The sequence below is a fragment of the Camelus ferus genome, chromosome 10 (genome assembly GCF_009834535.1).
Source record: "Camelus ferus isolate YT-003-E chromosome 10, BCGSAC_Cfer_1.0, whole genome shotgun sequence".
Lineage (NCBI taxonomy): Eukaryota > Metazoa > Chordata > Mammalia > Artiodactyla > Camelidae > Camelus > Camelus ferus.
Genome location: NC_045705.1, coordinates 56,969,405 through 56,988,634, shown reverse-complemented (window position 1 = coordinate 56,988,634; position 19,230 = coordinate 56,969,405). Strand labels below are relative to the sequence as shown.

The 19,230-nt window shown below is 38.9% G+C and overlaps 1 protein-coding gene across 3 annotated transcripts in view; it reads left to right on the top strand.

Annotated features, from left to right (window-relative positions):
* Window positions 1–19,230, top strand: part of STIM1 (stromal interaction molecule 1) — a 170,238-nt gene that overhangs the window by 38,128 nt on the left and 112,880 nt on the right. The gene's annotated exons all lie outside the window — the stretch shown is intronic.

Genomic DNA, 19,230 nt, shown 5'->3' with positions numbered 1-19,230 from the left:
AGTGCTACAATAGAGGAACATACTAAATATACTGGGAGAGACAGGAAGGAGAGTCTAAATGCTTAGCAAGAGAGAGTCAAGGAAGGCATCAGAGATGTTTAAGCTGGAAATTTAAGGATGACCAGAAGTGTGCCAGGCAGAGAGGGCTGAAATGCGTTCTAGGCATTGTCAGTGTGGAAGTGCATGGCATTTTCAGGGAATTTTGAGCTGTTCATTGTGCTGGACTGTTGGGCTGCCTGGGAGGGATTCTGAATGCTAAAGACCTTAAACCCTGTTGGAGTTGAACTTTACTATAGATAATTTAATTTGGAGAATGGCATGGTCAGAATGATGTTTTGGAAAGATCTCTTTGCTACCTGTGCTTAGAAGAATTAGAATGAATCTATTAAACCAGAGGCAGGGAAGCCAGCCAGAAGACTGTTGCAGTAGCAAATGATGAGGCTGGAATCATGGCAGTGATTATGGGTGTTGATTTAAATTGTGTGACTGAAGTAAGAGGGAAGAAATGTTAGGTGTCTGGGTATTACTATAATGCTTTAACACATGGAATCCAGGCTGGAGATCTGGTTTCGGGAAGTTGATGTTGGTTTTGTGATGCCTGTGGGTGACATTCAGGAGAAAATATCTGATACTTGGGGGAGAAGGTATGAGTTTTAGAGCTCCTGAGAGAGGTAGGGTTATAGATATAGGAATGACTACTTCTCAGTGAGAGTGGAAACCATGGAAATAGATGAAATCACCTGAGTAAAATCCATAAAATGGGGAAAGGAAGGAGGTTGAGCATAGAGCTCAGAAGAACTCTGATATGTGTAGACAGAAAAGTTAGGGTAGGCATCTGAGGAGGAGCAATCAGAGTGGTGGGAGAAAGTGCTGTCTGGGAAGCCAGGAATGAGAAGAGTTTCTAAAAGGACATGAATGTTTACTGGAGCTGAGAACAAGTAGGGTGAGCCCTGCAATGAGGCTACTGAGTCACTGGTGACATGGTGAAGGCAGTTTCAGTGGAAGGGTAGGGACGGAAGCTAGACTGCTGTGCCTTAGGGAGCGAGTGTGAGGTGAGGACCTAGAGGCAGCTAGTACAGACTTCTCTTTTCAGAGATATAGTGATAAGAGAAGGAAAGAAAGAGGGTACTATTTTGAAGAGGAACCAAGGGAGGCAAGTTCAAAGATTTTGTTTTTTTCAAAGTTGGGGGAGTGGAATTGGGTCCTCAGCTGGTGTAGGCTTAAGGACGAGACATACAGAAAGGTGGCCAGTATGGTGCCATGGCTCTCTGAATATTCCATATTATTGTGGGAGCCTGAAACTGCGGTGCTGTGCCTAAGCCTGCAGCCACTGGGAAGAGTGTGGGGTAGACACGAGAGACTTTGACATTCACTAATTAATCATAGCACCATATATTGAGTAACCTCTGTACACCACGCATTTTTCTAGATAGATCTAAACATTAGACACAATTCTAATGTTGGGCATGACTCTCAGAAGTAAGTATTGTCACTGTTTTCCAGATGTGGAAAAGGCTAGTTAAGACGTATACAGCTAGTTTGTGGTGGAGCCAAAGTTTCAGTCAAGGTCCATGAAACTGCAAGGTGTGTTCTTTCTACTCCACAGTGCTGTCTTTTCTTTTAGAAGTTCAATGTTGAGACTCAAAAGAGGGTCCTGGAAGTGTAGGGCTGGATGGGCCAGAGGGACAAAGGTAGAGTTCTGAAACTGGTCCAGGCCTTGAGGCAACATGACCTAATCTCTGGCATGTAGGAGAAGGCTCCTGGTCTGGCCTCGCCCTGCCTTCTCTCTGCTTAGCCAGTGACTTGGATGATTGGAGGCTTTCACTTTATTTTTTTCCATCTTTCTGTAACTTCTTACCAGGGCCTCTGAGGTCCCAGTTTCTGCCTCTTATTGACGATTTACAGAGAAAAAAGGATCCATCTCTAAGTCCAAAGGGCTTATCCTTTCTGACAAGCTACCTGTGAGGAATTGCTAAGCTGTGGGATGGCACTCTTTTTGGCACAAGGCATGTGGTAGGCTTCTTCCTGATAAGTATTTTTATTTGAAATGGATAATTTTGGATCGGTGGAAGGAACAAAACACTGAAAATCAGAAGACATGATTTCCAGTCTAAGTGATCATGCAGGTTACCTTGCATATTTACTTGACATAAGGTAGGGACTGTGTTTTACCCATCCCTGCATCCCATATATCTGGCACACGACCTGACTGAAGAGGTGTCCTGAGCACATTTATTATGATGTTAAGTTAATCTGCTCATCTGTTAAATGAGGGAATTGGACCTTTTGATTTCTAGATGTTATTCCAATTCTAAAAGTGCATTGTTCTTTAATTATAAAATAATAAGTTCTGTCATTTATTTAGCACCTACTATTTGCCCAGGCACTTGTGTGAGGCTCGTCACGTATTTATTTTATTTAGATGATTTTTTAAAATTTAAAAATTTCATCTGGTCCTTTAGAAATATTATGTCCCTTGGGCAATAAGCTCCATGAGGACAGTATCTGTGCTTGTTTACTGCTATGACTCTAGTGCAAAACACAGTCCTGGGCATGAAAAGAATGCTCAAGAAGTACTTCTTGCACAAATGAATGAGTGGATGTCTTATCATTACAACAATCCTGTAACACAGGTGCTATTAGCCCCATCTTACAGATAAGAAAATTGAGATTCAAAGGTCATAGAACTAGTAAGTGGCTAAGATGGAGTATTCAAATTTAATTCTGTCTAACTCTAAAATTGGTGCCTTTACCACTTAGCACCACAATGCTTCCACTTATCTAGTGTTTTAATTGAAAGTTTGAAAGGAGGGAAGGGAGTTGAGAGATTGGGGATGGGATTAGAGGTTAGGCACTTAAGTATTCATGGTTAAGAGTTGGCAAGTATTTCTAGCACCTTAAGAAAACAAAGAGGTTATAATAGCAATTACTATTCAATGGGTACTTCATTTATTGAGTAATAAATGGCATTAAAAAGCCACTTTAATAGTTTTAATTATCATCTGTGCATTGACAACTCTCAAATTTGTATATGTAACTCAGAAGTCTCGTCTGAACTTTAGACTTGTATATCCAATTCCTTAATTAACATTTTGATGTTTAATTGGCATTTTAATGTTAGAAGCTCACACTTATTCAGACTGTCAGCAGATCCTACTGGTTGTACCTTTGAAACCATCCAAAATTTAGATATTTTTCAGTTTTTGCTTCTACCACCTTCATCCAAGCTACCATTATTTCTTGCCTGGAGAGGTAATAGACTCTTGATTGGTTTCCCTGCCTTTACCATTGTCTGTCTACAGTTTGTTCTAAACAGAGCAGCCAGAGCAATCTTTTCAAAACGTTAAGTCCAGCAATATAGCTCAAAATCATTTAATGGCTTTCCATATCCCTCAGAGAACAAGCCAGAGTCCTTAGAGTGACATGTAACATGGCTCCCCATTACCTGGCTTGTCCTCATCTCTTCTCCACCTGCTCACCCTGCCCCATTGACTTCCTCACTGTTCTTTGGACAAGGTAGATATGCTCTTACTTCCTTTGCATTTGTTCTTCTCTCTTTCTCCTCTGCATGGCTTATTATCTCATTTCCTTCAATTTTGGTCAAATTTCATCTTTTCAGTGAGGCTTTCTTTAATCATTCTATTTAAAAATAGCAAACCTTTCTCCATAGCACACCTTAACCTCCATTCTCTACTTAGTTTTTCTCTGTAGCATTTATCACCCTCTGACATGTTTATTTGTCAGGCCTCCACCTTGCCCCCTACTCCCTGTGTTAGTTCCATGAGAGCAGTGAGTTTTATTCATTGCTGAATCCTCAGTGCCTAGAACACTGACTGGCACATAGCATATGCTTAGTAAGTATTAGCTGAGGGAAATATTTTGGGCCAGGTACAATGCTAGGTGCTTTATATGTATTTGTTTACTTTTCTTCACAACAACCCTGCAAGATATTCCCATTTTACAAATGAGGAAAGTTATATGTCCAGGATTACTTGGCTAGAAAATTGTAAAGCCTGTCTATTTCACTTTGCCAAACTCAAATAAAATATTATAAAAGAATGGAATCTAAATATTACTGCTTTGCTTCTGAATGGATTGTTTAAACCACAGTCCTAGGAACCAGCAGAAAGGCAAAGTCTGAATGTCCGATATGGGCATATTGGGCATTGTTCACTCACCCACGTGGGGACACCCTGATATTCGTGATGCAGCTGCACCTAAAAGCCTAAAACACTTGGAAAAAGGTATTTGCGTGAGTTCTTCGTGTGCACCATTTGACACACCTTTGGATTGTATATACAGAAAGTCAGGAGAGTTTTACGATTTAGAAATTTTTTTCCTCTGCTCCCCAGGAAAGTACTTCTTTCCCTAATTTGGAATAACATTAAGGTTACTTTGAGCCAGTTGCTTCATTTCACTTTTCTGTCCTGAGGTTTAATGTCAGCCAAAGTTGGAGTGTAAACGATCTCCAGAGTTTACTGTAGTGTGACTTTCTTTATGGTGTGGAGATTGGGAAGGCCTAGATCAGAGCTATTCCAAAAGGAAGATGAGGCTGGAGTCAGAGATATCTCCAGGGTAAAATGAGGCAGGTTCAAATGTCATCCTAATAGAGGTACGTCATTCTTTCAGAAGAGAAAGTTGGGGAGAATAACGTCAGGATCTGACCCCTCAGCTGGCTGGGATATAGTATGTCTCTCTCCTGAGTCCTGGGTACCAGTACCAGTACCTTTTTTCTCAGTTTTTTTTTTATTGTAAAATACACATAACATGAAATTTACCATATTAATCATTCTTTAAGTGTACAGTTCAGTGGTATTAAATACATTCATAATGTTGTGCAACCATCACTACTATTCATCTCCAAAACTCTTTTCATCTTGCAAAACTGAAACTCTATACCACTTAAACAAAACTCCCCAAACCCCCTGCCCCCATTCCCTGGCAACCACCATTCTAATTTCTGTCTCTATGATTTTGACTATGTACTCTAAATAACTGGTATGTACACATACCAATGACTTTGGGGTGAGATAGCTGGTGAGGCCCTGGGCGTATAAGAGGCCCAGACAGGGGGGAGCAGAAGCAGCTGTATTCAGGGTAAAGCTCATCTCAATAACATGACAGAAGTAGAAGAGGAGGAGGTGGAAAAAAGTCATCCTGTGGTATGATATGGTCCATGATGTATCCAGAGACCATTGAATAGTGAAATGTGGATCAGAGTGGTCCCCAGGGTAAAATGAGACTGGTATCAGAACTGTTCCCAGGGAATAATGGAAATAGAATGAGAACTTTCTCCAAGGTAAGCTAAGCCTAGAGGAAAAAAATAAGGGGGTGACAACACCATTCCCAGGGTGAGAGAAAGAAAAGAGCATGTTGGAGCAGTCTTAATTAGCAAGGGAAACATAATGAGAGGAAAGAATTTGAGGGCAACATGTTTAGCAGATGGGGCTGGGGAACAAGCTGATGCCAGAATGCAGAGAGCCTTGTATGTCATGTTAAGGATTTGAAACTTTATTCTTTGGGAAATCAATGCAGAGCCACTGAAAAGTTTTAAATAAGAGATAGACATGGTCAAATTTACTTCTGGTCACTCTGCCCTGTGTTCCCAGAAGAACTGAGGTCAGAAAAGGCTAGAAGGGAGCATGACAGCCACGGGACTCTAGGCAGATGTTTGCTAAAAGCCACAAGTATCTGGTATGCCAGTCTGAGCAGAGATGCCTGAGGAGTGGGTGGAGCCTGACTTCAGTGAAATCAGAGAGGCTTTCCTGGACCTTATAAAAAACTGAGAACCTTGGTGGTTGCACAGCCTTGGGAATATACTAAATGCTACTGAACTATTCATTTAAAAATGTTTAATATTTCACCTCAATTAAAAAAAAAGCTTAAAAACAAAAGCAAACAAAACTAAGAACCTCATCCTGCCTCAGTCTTTGTGGGACTTGGCCTGGGGTTCTGTTACTGCCTTTCTTCTGCAAGGGCTTGGCTTATTGTTGTTGGTACTGGAGAGTCAAGGATGGAACTAGACATAGCAGCAGGGATGTGAGCCCAAGGCATGCCCTCTTTTTGGCCGTTCTTCTGTTGGCTGCCATAGTCATCTTTCTAGCAAGTCAACCTAACCACAGCTCTTCCCTGCTCAGAAGTCTCTGTTGCTTTCCCATTCCCTACGTATTATAAAACCCAAACTTTTGATTGAATCCGGTGTTCATTGCATTCCATAATCTGGCTCCTGCATATTGTCTCTTCAGCAAACATCTATGTTTTTGCTCATACTTTACATTCTGTTTGAATATTTTCCTACCTTTTCTATCTGTAAACTCCTCATCCTTCTGTACTCAGCTCCAGTTGTTACCACTTTTTTGAAGCCTTCTTGATTCTCCCTTCCAATAGGCAGGCAGTCCATTCCAATGTTATTCTTCCATTATATTTGATATGTCTCTCTGTTAGTTATCTCACTGCATTGTGTTGTTTTGTGTGTGATTGCCACACAGTTGGGAGTTTTTTAAAGACAGGGGCCCTACTTTGTTTTTTTCTGTACCCTGTCTCAATATTGCATAGAGATAGCTCTTACTGGTTTTGTTTGTTTGTTTTGTTTTTAAAGAAACATTTATTTCTACACCATAAATTCATAAATTCCCAATCACATAATAGGCCCTGTTGGTATTGGTTACTGCAGTGAGGCTAACAGGAGGCATCAATCCTTAACTGTCTCACATTTGTTTTCTTTTCTTTCCACGCTAGCCAGGAGGTTCCACTGAGCAATAACTGTAAACCCTAAGGTAGCTGGGCTTAGGAATAAGTTCTTTGTTTAATCAGACAAATAATAATAATAATAAAAGGATATTTGAAGTGAGTATGGTGGTGACTGTTAATTGTCTTTGCCAACATTGACCCTCTCATCGCTTTTTAAAATGATAGAACATAGGAGTTTTAGCAGGACACATAGCTGCCCAGTTTACTTTGCAACTAAGTGTGGCTGCATGTCTAAGTTCTAACCAGTGGGGTCTAAGTGGAAGTGGGGCATCTACCACTTCTGGGCCATGTGCTTAAAAAGAGTGGGTGGGTGCTTCTCTTGCCCCTTCCTGCTAGCTGGGAGATGGTGAGAGTACAGCACTCTTTTTGGTCCCAGACATGGAAGTGTTATGTTGAGTGAGGATGGCAAAGTTCCACTCTCAGCCCCAGACTGCTCACTGCTAAACTATCATATGAGAGAGAAAGAAAGTTCTCTTTGGTTTAATCTCCTATAGGTGGAGATATCTTAGTTTCAGCAGCTTTACCTGTACCCTCACTAACGCAGGGAGTCATTGGGGTGCTGCAGCATTAAGTGGCTTCTTGCTGCTGTCCTAGAATTTCTTAGTCAGACTATTCACTGGGTTCCTGACCATTTCTTGCTTTGCCTCTTAGCCCCAATTCCTGCTTCCTGGATGATTCCTTGAATTCTCTCCTGTACTTTTAAAACATTTATTGAGGTGAAAATCACATAATGTAAAATTAACCTTTTTTCTTGGGCAATAAAATTTATTTATTTATTTATTTATTTATTTATAATTGAAGTACAGTCAGTTACAATGTATCAATTTCTGGCGTGCATCACAATGCCCCAGTCATGCGTATAGATATGTATGTTTGTTTTCATATTCTTTTTCATTAAAAGTTATTATAAGATATTACACATAGTTTCCTGTGCTATACAGCAGCAACTTTTTTTAAATCTATTTTTGTATATAGTGGCTATCTGTAAATCTCAAACTCCCAAATTTATCCCTTCCCACCCCCTTTCCCTGGTAACCTTAAGATTGTTTACTTTGTCTGCAAATCTGTTTCTGTTTTATAGATGAGTTCATAGTGTCCTTTTCTTTTCTTTCTTTCTTTCTTTTTTCTTTCTTTTTTTTTAAGATTCTACATATGAGTGATATCATATGGCATTTTTCTTTCTCTTTCTGGCTTACTTCACTTAGAATGATGATCTCTAGGTCCTTCAGATATATACCCAGAAGTGGGATTGCTAGATCATATGGTAGGTCTGTTTTCAGTTTTTTGAGGAATCTCCATACTGTTTTCTAGAATGGCTGCACCAAACTACATTCCCACCAGCAGTGTAGGAGGGTTCCCTTTCTCCACACCCTCTCCAGCATTTATCATTCATGGACTTTTGAATGATGGCCATTCTGACTGGTGTGAGGTGATACCTCATTGTAGTTTTGATTTGCATTTCTCTGATAATTAGTGATATTGAGCATTTTTCATGTGCCTATTGGCCATTTGTATGTCTTCATTGGAGAATTGCTTGTTTAGGTCCTCTGCCCATTTTTTGGATTGGGGTTATTTGTTTTTTGTTATTAAGTTGTATGAGCTGTTTATATATTCTGAAAATTAAGCCTTTGTCAGTTGCATCATTCACAAATATTTTCTTCTATTGCATAGGTTGTCATTTTGTTTTGCTTATGGTTTCCTTTACTGGGCAAAAGCTTATAAGTGTAATTAAGTCTCATTTGTTTATTTTTGCTCTTATTTCTATTGCCTGGGTAGACTGGCCTAGGAGAACATTGCTAAGATTTATGTCAGAGAATGTTCTGCCTATGTTTTCTTCTAGGCAATTTATTGTGTCTTGTCTTATATTTAAGTCTTTAAGCCTAACCATTTTAAATTGAACAATTCAGTGGCATTTATACATTCACAATGTTGTACAACCACTACCTCCATCTAGTTCCAAAACACTTCCACAACTCCAGAGTGAAACACCTTACCTACTACGCAATTTCTCCTAATTTTGCCCTCCCCTGGCAGCCATCAACATGTGTTCTGTCTTTATGGAATTACCTATTCTGCATATATTATATAAATGGAGTCATACAGTATGTGGCTTTTTGTGTCTGGCTTCCTTAATTTAGCATAATATTTTGTAGTATGTGTCAGGTTGTTCTTTTTTTTTTTTTAAGTTTTTAAAAATTGTTGTAAAATATAGTTAGCCATTTTAACCATTTGTAAGTGTATAATTCTGTGGCAACAATTACATTCACACTGTTCTGCAACAACCATCACCGCTATCTGTTTCCAAAACTTTTTCATCATCCCAGACAGAAACTCTGTACCCATTAAGCAATAACTCCCCATTTCCCCCTCCTCCTAGACCCTGTTAAACTAGAATCTACTTTCTGTCCCCATGAATTTGCCTATTCTAGGTATTTCATATAAGTGGAATCCTTTTGTGTCTGGCTTATTTCACTTAGCATAATGTTCATAAGGTTCATCTCTGTTGTAGTATATGTCAGAAAACTTTGTTCCTTTTTATGGCTGGAAAATAACCACAATTTGTTTATCCCATTCAAACATTTAAAATTAGATAATTTGTCTTTTTGTTGTTGAAAAATAGAATTCTTTATATATTCTGGATAATAGACCCTTATCAGATACATGATTTGCAGATATTCCTTCCCATTCTGTAGATTGATTTTTCACTTTCTTGATAATGTCCTTTGGTGCACAGTAGTTTTTGATTTTTATGGACTCTCATTTGTGTGTTTTTTCTTTTGTTGAGCATACTTTTGGTGTCATATATAGGAATCCATTGCCAAAACCAAGGTAATGAAGATTATCCCTGTGTTTTCTTCTAAGAGTTTTATGGTTTTAGCTCTTGGGTTGTTGATCCATTTGAGTTAATTTTTGTACATTGTGTGAGCTTAGTGTACTTTTAAACCCTTGAATGTATGCTTTTGGGGTTTCCCTAGTCAGTAATGATTTTTGGATCTTCAGACCCAATAGTTACAGAAGTCGTATTAGAAGCTGTTGGCTGAAGTGCAGCTTTTCACCATAGGTGCATCTTAGAAGACATTTCTTTCTCCTCAGAGCCTATCTACTGAGGTGCATTTGATAGTTCTAGAGCTGCTTTGAGTAAGGCTACTGACTTTCACGGTTGCCAGTCAGTTGAGTGACATATCCTTATGTTTGGGCAGTGGGATGCTGGAACTTATCTCTATCCTAGGCTGTGTGGAAAAGGAACAAGGCAAGTCATGACTGAAACATGGTAAAGCTGCCTGGGGTCAGGGGAACAATGCTATCAGGTAGCAAGTCTGTACTGAGCCGAGTCAGGTTCCCAGACTTGTGTATTGACTTGCTGAGAACTGTGCAAAGCAGTAATGAGTAGTAAAAAGATGTAATTTGGAGACAGAAGCCCTAATTTCAGATTGGATGACTTCAGGTTAGTCACTTCTCTCTGAGCCTCAATGTCTTCAAATATACAGTGTGAATGCTGACTTCACAGGGTTGTTTTGTTTTTGGAGATCAGGTAAGATTATCACTGGAAACTGAAAGACACTGTACACTTTTAGGAATGTAATGTGGAGTCAAGGAGAAGACTAAGTCTTCTGGGAGTTTTTTTTGTTTGTTTGTTTGTTTTGTTTTTTTAAATTTAGATTCTCTCCCTGACTGTGATTTACAGTAAAGTCTTGAGGTTTATTGACCAGATGGATTTTTTCAATTTTTTTCCAAATAATTTTGTATTTGTTGTGACTCTTTTGCAAGTGACAGAAATATAGGTCAGACTGACTTATGAGAGGGACCTATGACTGAAGAAACTAAAAAGTCTAGAAGTAGATTTACCTTTAGATGCAGCAAGATCCAGAGACTTGAATGATGTCATTTGGACCTAATCTCTCTCCTCTCAGCTCTGCTTTTCTTTGTTTTGGTGTTAGGCAGGCTCCACCCATGTAGTGGCAAAGATAGTTATCAGTTTTGGGTGTGTAATATACCAACTAAGCAACCACTATTGGAAGGATAATACTTCTTTCCTGATGATGCTGGCAGTCCTGGGAATGATTTTGGCTTGGGCCATGTGCCCACCCTAGAGTAATCACTTTGGCCAGAAGAATGCTGGACTTTGATTGACCAGCAGGGTTACATTCTACTCATGGAACTCAGGGATCAGGGTCAGCTCCGCTGGAACCATTGTTGGACTAAGAGCAGAGAAGGGGTGCTTCTCTAAGGGAAGATCATGGTGCATGTACTTAAAGAGGCTTTGGGAGGTGGGGAGATAGTCAAATCAGCAAAATTCATAGATGTCTGCTACAAAATTGAGCCATTTAAATTTTTTTTAAGTGTGTTTTCACTATTTAAAACACAGAGTAGAGCTGCTCTGCTTGAAGTAAACATTACCAAAGAACCTGGGTGGGAGGAGGGGTCTGCAGAGTTTAATTTGAAAACTGCTAGACAGTTTATCCAATAAATATTTGAGGTGTGATAGTCCCTGAATCCTTTCTTCCTATCTTTCTGGCCTTATGTGGAAGAGATTGTATTTTCCTTCAAATCTGAGAGAGTGAGGTAAGTAGCAGAGCCAATTATTGCCTGGGGTTGAAGATGCCAAGGAGCTTGCTTAGTCCAGACAGCAAATTGTGCCTTTTTAAAAAAAGAAGCCATGAGCCTTTCAAATTTAAATAGGGACTCCTAGAGAACAGGAAGAAGTGGCTTTGCACTGTATTGGTTAATGTGAGTAATGAAATACATTTGTATTCTAAGCATTTTGCAAGGGCTCAGTATTCTAGAATGTATAGCACCGAGGACTGGATTCTGTATTGTGAATTGAATGAGGGTGAAAGCGGCCCTTATATGTCAACCAGATCATCAGGCAGCCAATAACTGTTAGACTTTTTTTGAGATGAAATTCACATAAGATAAAATTTGCCATTTAAAAAAAAATTTATTATTTTTTGAACTTTTTTTTATTGAAGTATAGTCACTTTACAATGTGTCAATTTCTGGTGTATAGCACAATGCTTCAGTCATACGTGGATATGCATATATTCATTTTCATATTCTTTTTCACTGTAAGCTATTACAAGATATTGAATATATTTCCCTGTGATATACAGTATAAACCTGTTTATCTATTTTATATATACCAGTCAGTATCTGCAAAAATTTGCCATTTTAAAGTGTACAATTCAGTGGTTTTTAACAATTTCATACAACCATCTCCACTATCTCATCATCAACATTTTCATCATTCCCAGAAGAAATCCTATTACCCATTAAGCAGTTACTCCCTATTCCCTGGTCCCTGGTAACCACTAATCTACTTTCTATCTCTATGGATTTGCCTATTCTAGACATTTTATATAAATGGAATCATGTCTGGCTTCTTTCGCTAAGTATAATATTAATATATATTTATCTAATTACTTTTTTATGATTCTTTTTAGAAGTAGAATCATCCCACAGACCTATCCTTAAATGTATAATTGGGATGGACATACTCAGCTTTTGGAATAGCACCCTCATCAGATCCTTGACCTGTCCAATAAGAGCTATCATAGTGGAGAAGGCCAAGTGGAAGATTTTGAAATTGCTGCCTGTTCCCCTGGCCAAGATAGTGAATCAAAACCAATATCACATTCTGTGAAGGGTGGTAGAGATTAGTGCTGCCCTTAAGTATCTAAAAAATCCAGGAGTGGTGATTCCCATTATGTCTACATTTAATTCCCTAGTCTGCCTTCCCTGCAAAACTGGATGGATTCTGTAGAACGTAGATTTCAGCAAGTTTAATTTAGTAGTATCATTTATGACTGCTGTGATGGGTATGGTTATCTTTGCTAGAGCAGATTAATATGGTATGTGGGCATTGACTGGTGAATTCTTTTCTATCTTATAAAAAAAAAAGACCAAAAACAGTTCACATTCATGTGGAATAGATATCATTATATCTTCATAGTTTTGCCCAAGGCTATAAACACTTCTACTCTTCTTTTCTTTGTCATAATATAATCAGAAGAGACCTGGACTATCTGGCCACCTCATAATATATCACTGTGATCTATTACATTGGCAACATCATGCTCATCAGACAGCATGAGCAAGAGGAGGTTAGCACGTGAAGTGTGTTCCATACTGGGTACTGCCACATTCTTTGCCAAAGTGAATGTATTTGGTATTAAAATAAGTCCACAAATTGTTTGATATTCTTCCCATCAAGTGGTTGAACCTAATTCTCCTCCCCCTGACTAAGCTAAACCCTAGTAACTCGATTCTAACAAATAGAATAAAGTGGAAGTGATGGTGTATGACTTCAGAGATTGGGTCATAAAAGGTACTACTGTTGTCTCACTGTCTGTTAGATCACTCATTCTGGTGGAAGCCCACCTATATATTGTGAGGACACTCAAGCAGGCTATGGAAAAGCCCACATGGAGAAGAACTGAGGCTTCCTGACAACACTGAGCACTGACTTGCTAGGAGTGTTAGTGAACCATCTCAGAAGCAGATCCTCTAGCCCCAGTCGAGTCTTCAGGGCCTTTATGAACCCTGAGGAGAGATCTGAGCCAGAACCACCCAGTTAAGCCACTGTCTGATCTCTGACCCTCAGAAACTGTGAGATAATAAGTTTATTTTAAGCAACTTAGTTTTGGGTTATTTATTATACACGAAGAGATACTAATACACAGTACCATAAGCTATGTATGAGAGTTCCGGTTGTTTTACGTCCTTTTCAACATCTAGTATTTCCTTATTTTTGTCATTTTAGCCATTCTGGTTGGTATATAGTGTTATCACATTGTAGTTTATAATTTGTGTTTCCCCAGTGACTAATGAAATAGAGCATCTTTTCATTAATATGTCTATCCATCTATCTATCTATCTATCCACACATACACACACAGTCTGGATTTATTATTTTGTGAAGTGTTTGTTCAAGTTTTTTTGCCCCCATTTTTCTATTGGATTGCTTGCCATTTTCTAATTAGTTTGTAGGAGTTCTTCATCTATTCTGGATACAAGTCCTTTGTCTTATATGTTTTCTCAGTTTATCAAAATTTTCCTTCATGTTTAGCCCTTTGGGTGTCCTATTCAAGAAAACTTTGCCTGCTCCAAGATCATGAGCATATTCTCCTAATTTCTCATTTAAAAGCTTTATTATTTTACCTTTTACATTAGGTCTGCAATCCATGTAAAATTAATTTTTGTCTGTATGGTGAGAGGTAGTGAGTCAAGGTATATTTTCCCCCTATATGGATATCCAGTTGCTCTGACACTATTTATTGAAAACGTCATTCTTTCTCTTCTGTACTGTGCTGACACCTTTTTAAGTCAGATGACTGTTACGTGTGGGTCTGTTTCCGCACTTTATTCTTATTCTATTGGCCATTTTTGTGTCCTTACGTTGATACCACACTGTCTTAATTATCATTACAATAGGTTTTGATATTTGGTAGTATAGGTCTATCAGCTTGTTGTTCAGGAATGCCCTGGCTGTTCTTGGTCCTTTATATTGTTATATGAACTTCAGAATTTTAGAGTACAGGTCTTTTGCCTCCTTGGGTAGGTTTATTCTTAGGTATTTTATTCTTTTTGGTGCGATGGTAAATGATACTGTTTCCTTAATTTCTTTTCCTGCTATTCCATTGCTAGTGTATGGAAATGCAACTGATTTCTGAATATTAATTTTATATCCTGCAACTTTACCAAATTCATTGATGAGTTCTAGTAGCTTTCTAATTGCAGTTCATTATTAATAATAAATGTAAATCCATCTTCAATTAGTTTTTTGATAATTTTGAAAAAATTTTGGCCAACTTATTTGAACTGATTAGGTTGTTTTTAACCTGTAATGTACCTGAAAGAGAGCTTATATTAGGAATAGAAAGGTTAGCTCTGTCACTTTCTTATTATTCATTTTTACATGTAATTTTAACATAATTTTCAGTCCATGGGGATAGGTTTTAATATTTGTTTACTTATTTGCAAGAATCCTTTAAAATTGTTTATCTGTGTGGTGAGGGTTAGTTTAGTTGGGAAAAAATATGAACCATAATTCATCAATTTATTTAGTCAGACAGGTAGTAAAATATGTTTTCCTGTTTTTGAACCTGTGAATGTCATAGAATCCTGCAAGAGAATGAGTGACTGCAGACACTGCTGTTTTCCCTCAAATACTGTGGAACTCCCACTCTTTTCTCAGGACACCTTGTATGTGGCAAATGATATGGAAACATCTTATAGACAGACTCAGAGAGGTCATCATTGTTAGTCTGTACACTTAATATTGGTAAAGCATAATTCTTATATTTTAAGATTAAAAGCAGGATAAAATAAGAGGCTTAACTTTTCTTTCTGTACTTTCATTAGAAAGTCTTGTGCATCCCTCTTTGGAGATGACTCTCTTAATATATATTGCTTGTGTAAATTTTTTCTGAATATAAATAAAAAGTCATAGCATAATAAGAATTGAGCTCGAAGTCCAGCAAAGATTCATGTTATCAGCAGCTATGGATAGAGAATCTGGAAGCCAGACAAAGCCTCACCTAGATGCTTCATCTATTCTTGTCCTTTGTGGACAGCCATCCTTCTTCCAATTAGATTTTGTAGCTGTACCTAACTAAATCAAGGATGGAACCTTAGAATGGAAGATGTAGGACTGTGTCTTCCTGCCGTTCTGCAACCCACCAGAAACATGGCAGCCTTCAGTAGGTGTGGATTTACTTTGTGGAGTTGACATAATATGGAGTCTCGCTATCTGGGTTCAAATTCTGTGACTCCTCATTTTATTAGTTGTGTATTTTTAGGCAAGTTTACTTTAACTTCTCTGTGTCTCAGTTTCCTCTAAGGTTAAATGGGGAGAACAGTATTCAACTTAGAAGGTTGTTATGAAAAATTAGTTAACACATGTAAAGTGCTTAGAATAGTATCTGCCATATACGAAGTGTTTAATGAATGTTTGTTAGTGTATCATTTTTTGAAGGTTCAAATTTTGTCAGTATACTGAGAATATTTATCTCTTCAAGCAAACTCTCTTAACTAAGTTCATGAGACTGATATATAAAACTTCAAGAATGCCTGTGTTGGTATGACCAGTGCATTTCTGTCTTTGGGTAGCAATGTGGAACACTAAATCCTAATCATAAGGGTTATAGTGAACATGGAATCTGGATTAAGTGCATTAATTAGGTGAATCCAGTGTTTTGAGTATAATGCCAAAGTAGCTAACATGAATATTTATTACTTTCCTATAATTAAGAATCTCTTCACTTAAAATACCACACATTTGCTTTCAGCCTCTTTTGCAGCTTGCCATAGTTTCTTTTGGTCTGATCTGCTCATGATGGACTTTGACTCTGAAGAGCTGGTGATGCAGAGAAGCAGGGACTGTAGTGGAGGTGGTGCATGTAGCAAGGTTGAGCTTCCAGAGCAGTAGAGGTAGCGGTGTTGCAGTGGCTGGATGATAGTGGAAGTTGGCAGTGGAAGCAATGTCCTGACCACATTAGCTCTGCTACCTGATTTTAGGCATTGTTCTTGGCATCCATCCCTGATTTGCTGCTTCTCCAAGTGAGTCTAAACTTCTCTTAAATAAGTTTTTTATAGATAAACAACAAGTTCATACTGTATAGCATGGGGGACTATATTCAGTATCTTGTTTTAACTTATAGTGAAAAAGAATATGAAAACAAATCTATGTACGTTCATGTATGACTGAAGCATTGTGCTGTACACCAGAAATTGACACAGCATTGTAAACTGACTATACTTCAATAAAAATATATTAAAAAGAAAAATAATAAATTTTTTCTTTCTGTTTAGGCTATCCAGAATCAGTTTCATTTGCTGAACTGAGAAACTATGTTGTTCTTGAGATTGAGGACCCTGGCTGATACAGCCACTTCACTAGCCAGATATATTGGCCTCACAGTAGGGATGGAAAGGTCATGGAGAAGCAAATGGAATGTTTGAACTTCATTGACTTCTTCTCTTTTTGAGAGTGTTAGGATCACTGTATTCCCAGGGCCTAGAATTATGCCCGGCATATAGTAGGTGCTCAGTAAACCTCTGTGGAATGAATGAGGGATAGGTTCATTCTGCCAATAAACCCAGTTGTATGTCTGTGACTCTGCTTTTTCTCAGCTTCTGGAGCTGAGCAAACTCCCTGATGAAGGATACATTTTTTCTTCAGATATGTTAATACATATGTAATCCTATATAACAGTTTTACTGGCTTGGGAACTGTTTTGTCTTTTAAACTCATTTGGTTTATCTGTGCTCTGGATTTTTTAGTTTAGCCCTAAAAATGTACAGTTGTGTGTAATTTTGTGTGTGTGTGTGTGTCCTCTGCTCCAGGTCTGCCTTTTAAGAAACTGTATGGGAGCTGGCAGTTCTCAGCCACATTCTGGTCCTGTGAGGTCATTTGGTTATATTCACTGAGCTCCTTCCTGGGTGCCATAAGATTATGGTCTTCTGAGGCTGGAGGTTCTGGGATTTGAGAGGTTGGAATGGCTTGTTCCCAGTTCCTTATTTTCTTTGCCTCTCTTTCTGGTGGAGAAGCTGGGGCTGGTGGCAGAGGGCAGTATACTGGCGATTTCTCTCTCTCCATCTCTAGAACACAGTGTTTTAGACTTGAGTTCTCATAAATCAGGGCTAGGACTTTGAGATGAAGATTTGTGAGCAAGCTCATCAAGATGCAGTATTATCTGGCCTTCCCTTCTTGAATTTTAGATGTAGAAACAAGCTAGAGGGCAGTGACTTGTCCAAGGTGATGCAGTTGGTCAGGGCTGGAGTGAGTATCTGAAGATATTTCTAAGGGCAAACTGAAATCCTGCAAAGGCTCAGCCCCATCTGAGGCCTACTGTAACATAAAGCTAGCAGGGGTGAGGACGGTGATGGATTTATTCTGCAGTTTCCTTCCCTGCATCTAGTGAGGAGTCAAAACCTTACTTCTGGTTGCCCTAGTTTGCTCCCACATTTCATTGTTTAGAGTGGACCCCAGTTTACAGTCTTTGGTCTGGAACACACCCCAGTCCTAAATTGCCAGTCTTGAGCCATGTGTTACCAAGTGTACAGACAATTTTGTGCCTCTGTAGACTATGACCAGGCTATTAATAGATCTGAAGTTCTGGGAGAGCCTCAGCTCTTCCCCCACCTCCCGACTCCCAGCAGCCTGCCTGCTGGTAATTTCCTCAGTGCTCAGACAGCTAGACAGAAAATAGAAACAGGGCAAATCTACCCATCCCCTTTTAGGAGGTAATGCAGGCAAAAGTCTGTATGCGTAGCCTCTGGCATTATGGGTCTCTGTGCTGTATCAGGTTAAGTGAAAATGCTTAGCATTTAGGAAGAAGTAATAGCTCTGTGCCCTGGGTGGGATTTAAAAAAAAAACAAACCTGTATTGGATCCTCACTAGATGAAAGACACTGTACTAGGCCCTTTGCATGTGTTATCTCAATCTTCCCTATAACCTTGTGAGATGGGTATTATTCTTTTATAGACGAGATTAGTAAAACTCAGAAAGCTTGGTTATGTAACCTCCTGTCACACAGCTAAACACACAGCCTTCTGATCTTGTTGTTCCTAAATGACAGCTTCCATATTTACAGCTTTCTTTAGTAAAATTGGGCTGAGATAATTTGGACAAACTATCCTTGGGGACACTTGTGTTATTGAATGATCCCATATAGCTCAGAGAAATGGGCGTGAACCTGGAGGGAGGAGAAGAAGGCTACCAGTCTGTGGGCATTGAAGGGAACTCAAAGGATGGCTATCGCAGGATAGTACCTACCATGGGCCCCTGTACACTTAGTGAACCCAGGTCAGATAGTGGCCATCCTGCAGGCTAATAAACCACATTCCCTAGCATGGCATTCAAGGCACTCAGAGGTGGGGTTTCTGCTTCATAACCCCTACTCTATCTCTTCTTACTTTCTATCATACAAACTGTTCTTTGTTCTATTGTTCATCAAATCTGCTGTCTTCCATGTATGGATATTTGTAGGCTCCATTAAGATTCTAATAAAAAAAATAACAATTGACAGCTTAAGGCTGAGCAGACCGTTTTGAATCCCCTGTTACTCTAGTCACTTTGGACTGGAGCTCTCTCATCCCTTCATTCCTTCATTCATGTGTTCAGTCATTCTAACATATTGGACACTCCCTCTGTGCCAGGTACTGTAGTAGGCCCTGGAAACCAGTATAATGAACAAGACAGTATGATTCCTGCTCTCCTGGAGCAGACAGCTTAGCAGATAAGGCAAAAATGAAACAATCACAATGAAGTCTGATGACTGTCATGAAGTAGAAATAAGGGATACGATGAGAGGGTACACATTGTAAAGGAACTTAATATTGTTTAGGGCATCAGGAAAGAGCTCATATTACCTTAGTAGATGACATTTAAGTTGAGACCTGAGAAATGAGAAAAAAAACAGCCAAGTAAATGGAGTTAAGAAAGTTAATTCTAGGCAGCAGGTAGAGTATATGCAGAG